Consider the following 3,268-nt stretch of genomic DNA (forward strand, 5'->3'; position numbering starts at 1 on the left):
AAAAATTTTTAATGTTTTATTTATTTTTGAGAGAGAGACAGAGAGACAGAGCATGAGCAGGGGAGGCACACAGAGAGAGGGAGACACAGAATCTGAAGCAGGCTCCAGGCTCTGAGCTGTCAGCACAGAGCCCGACGTGGGACTCAAACCCACGAACCATGAGATCATTGCCTGAGCTGAAGTCAGAGGCTTAATCAACTGAACCACACAGGCACCCCCACAATATTTTCAATATAACTTATTACATAAGCAATACATATCTATTGCAGAAAAATTAGAAAGTACAGAAAAGCACAATGAAGGGAAAAGGTCACCCAGAAGAATCCAACCATGCAGAGAGAGATAAGGTTCACACGGCAGCCATCTTTTTTTAAATGCCCATGGAACTGTGTTGTCATGTCTTTGAGACCTGGAAGGACACAGGCCATTAGCAGAATTCTGTCTTGCTCATGAACACATGGAAGTGCAGAGGATGCTTCTAAATACTCTTTTCCTGTTCCCATGGGGTTGCATTGTAGTTCACACACAGTCTACCTTCAAGGGTCTCCCAGCCTTTCCTGTCCCTCTCCCCACCCCCAGGGTCCCTACTCAACCCTTTTGGGTTGAAGCTTTGCCCATTGTGGTCAAGCCTCCCCGGGGGGGGGGGGGGGGGGGAGGCGGTATCCCTGGCTCCATTCCAGAAGAATGATGGCAGTGTTTCCACCCCTTGGAAATAGAACTCCTGCCTGACAGAGAACTCTAGTGAATTGTTTTGCTGAAAGACTCTCTTCCCAGTAGCAGAGGAGGGGTGGGGGAGGACAAATACCTTCTTTCTGCTACATTTTCATTGCAAAAGTCAAAAATAATGTAAAGGGTTATTTTTATAAAAACCCCACAAATTAACATGGCATGAATATTTTCTCCATTTTATTAAATACGAAATCAGGATAGTTTTAACCCATGAAGAGCTTGTACAGATCATTTAGCTGAGCTCCCTCATTTTACAAATGAGATAAGTGGGGCCTAGGGACAGGGTAGATAGGAAAGGAGCCAGATCTCCACCGAGAGCCGAGAGAGCCGTGCCGGAGGCCCTCGGCCCCTCCTAGCAAGGGCCCGAGCTCTCAGCTGTCCTGGGTGCTCAGAGCTGTGACACTTGCTAAGCAGTGCTTCTCAACTCATTTGAAATCTCAGGAAATGCCCCGTGGGCCTCCACACCCTATTTCACTGGTAGCAAGGAGCACCTGTTTCACTGCTACTTTCTACATTTGCTGGGTTCATCCTGGACATGAGTCTCAAAATTAAGAACTCAAAGTCCCTTTAAAGGGGGTGGTCTCCAAATTCTTTCACCACACACCGGAGTTTGGGATAAGGGCTGCCAGGTTGGATGCCAAGCCTTCCCCAGAGGGCTACCCACTAAGGCAGTGCTCTCCAAACATTTGGGGATTTGTTTGTGTCTTTGTTTTCATAATCAGGAGACACAGGATAGTGTAGAGTTTAAGAGTATAGACTCTGGAGTCGAACTGCTTGGATTCAAGTCCTGCCTGCCACATACTAGCTGTGTAACTTGCGGCAGATTACTTAACTTCTCCGTGCCTTAGTTTCCTCATCTATAAAATGGGGACAACTAAAATAGAGCCTGCCTCTTAGGGTTGTTTTGAGGATCAAATAAGTTAATATATGTGAATTCCTAAGAACAGTGCTTGACCATAAAAAGGGTTAAGTGATAATTAAAGGGGGGAAATGCACTCCAGCATTTCCATGTAAACTGTAGCCATAATTCCTCTCTCTCTCCCTCTCTCTCTCATCTATCTTTCTTTCCATCCATTTCTTTGTACACCCCCACCCCAACTTCTTGACAGACTTAATTAGAAGATTATCCTTTTATCTGACAAGCAGCCCTACAAGTGAGAGAATAACAGCCCTGCCACTTTCTTGTTGTCTTCTTTTATTGCAACGTTAATATTACTGTCAATCCACAGTGGATTTATATGTTTGCTTTCTTACTTTTGTTTTTTGTTTTTTTTTTTTTGGTAGTAGTCTTTTTAATCCTCTTATCCACTTTGTGAAAGTTAGCCGATCTAAATCTATCACAGAGGTTGGCAAATGCTTTCTGAAGAGGGCCAGATAGTAAATATTTTCAGCTTTGCAGGCCATATGGTCTCTGCAGCAACCACTCTTCTTTGCAGTTGTGCTGCGAAAGCAGCCATACGCAAGGTGAAAATGAATGAGCACGGCTGGGTTCCAATAAAACGTTATTTACAAAAATAGACAGCTGGCCATAGTTTCCTGACCTTTGACATACAACCACTTACCCAGGCTCAAGAAAACCGCCATGGGGGTCAGCATCCCGGATGAAGGAGTGCAGCCTGAAAGGAAACGGGAGTCACAGTGTGCAAGCCTGTTGAGGGCAGAGGTGTCGTGAGGCCGGGGCTGACACTGCAGCTCATCCAGTGAAATTCAAACTATTTTCCAGTGCAGGCTTCCAAGGGGCCCTTCAAATTCCTAGAGAGAGGGAGCTCTTGCATAAAAGGAGACTTTGAATGGAAGAGCCAGAAACATTTGGCAACTAGAGAGCACACGGCAACCTTGTTCGATGTCTGGAGGCTGGGGAGGCTTCCTCACTTCCACATGGGCAGGGAATCAGAATCCCCAACTATGGGTGACATACCATGATGATAGAACCTGCGGCCGCGGCCAGGCTGGGGCTGAGAGCAGGGGAATGTTTCTGAAGTACCTGTGAGTCCCTTTCAGGTCCCCATGAATGAGATAGACAGAGCTTGGGGCAGGGCTGTAGCAATTTCACTGAGTCCCAGAGCACCGTTCTGTTCCTACCCCTCAATTGTACCTAAATCCATTTGGCTTGGGGAAATGCCGGTGAAATCACAACAAAAGGGATTCAGGAAAGGAGGGAAGGAGGACCTCCCGAAAAACAGAACAGTGGGCTGTGCATCTCAGCGTGGTGCTAGCATGGCGGGGTTGTTCCTCCCTGTGTAACTGCATATGTCTGTGTCTTCCTCCTTCCCCACGGCCTTCTGGCACTGCTGGAGGTGCATAGTAGACTGGAAACTCTTCATAGCAAAAGCAAGCAGGACAACTTCTCTTGGTGCTTCTGAGCATTATGAAGAAAATACCCAACTCCCAAACTTTCGTAACCACAACGGAAAAGAGACTCCACCCCAGGGCATCATCTCTGACTCCTGTCTCCCACATATTAGTATGCTAGGGCTGCCATAACAAAATACCACAGACTGGGTTGTTGAAACAACAGAAATTTATTTTCTCACAGTTC

The sequence above is a fragment of the Prionailurus viverrinus genome, chromosome B1 (assembly GCF_022837055.1).
Source record: "Prionailurus viverrinus isolate Anna chromosome B1, UM_Priviv_1.0, whole genome shotgun sequence".
NCBI lineage: Eukaryota > Metazoa > Chordata > Mammalia > Carnivora > Felidae > Prionailurus > Prionailurus viverrinus.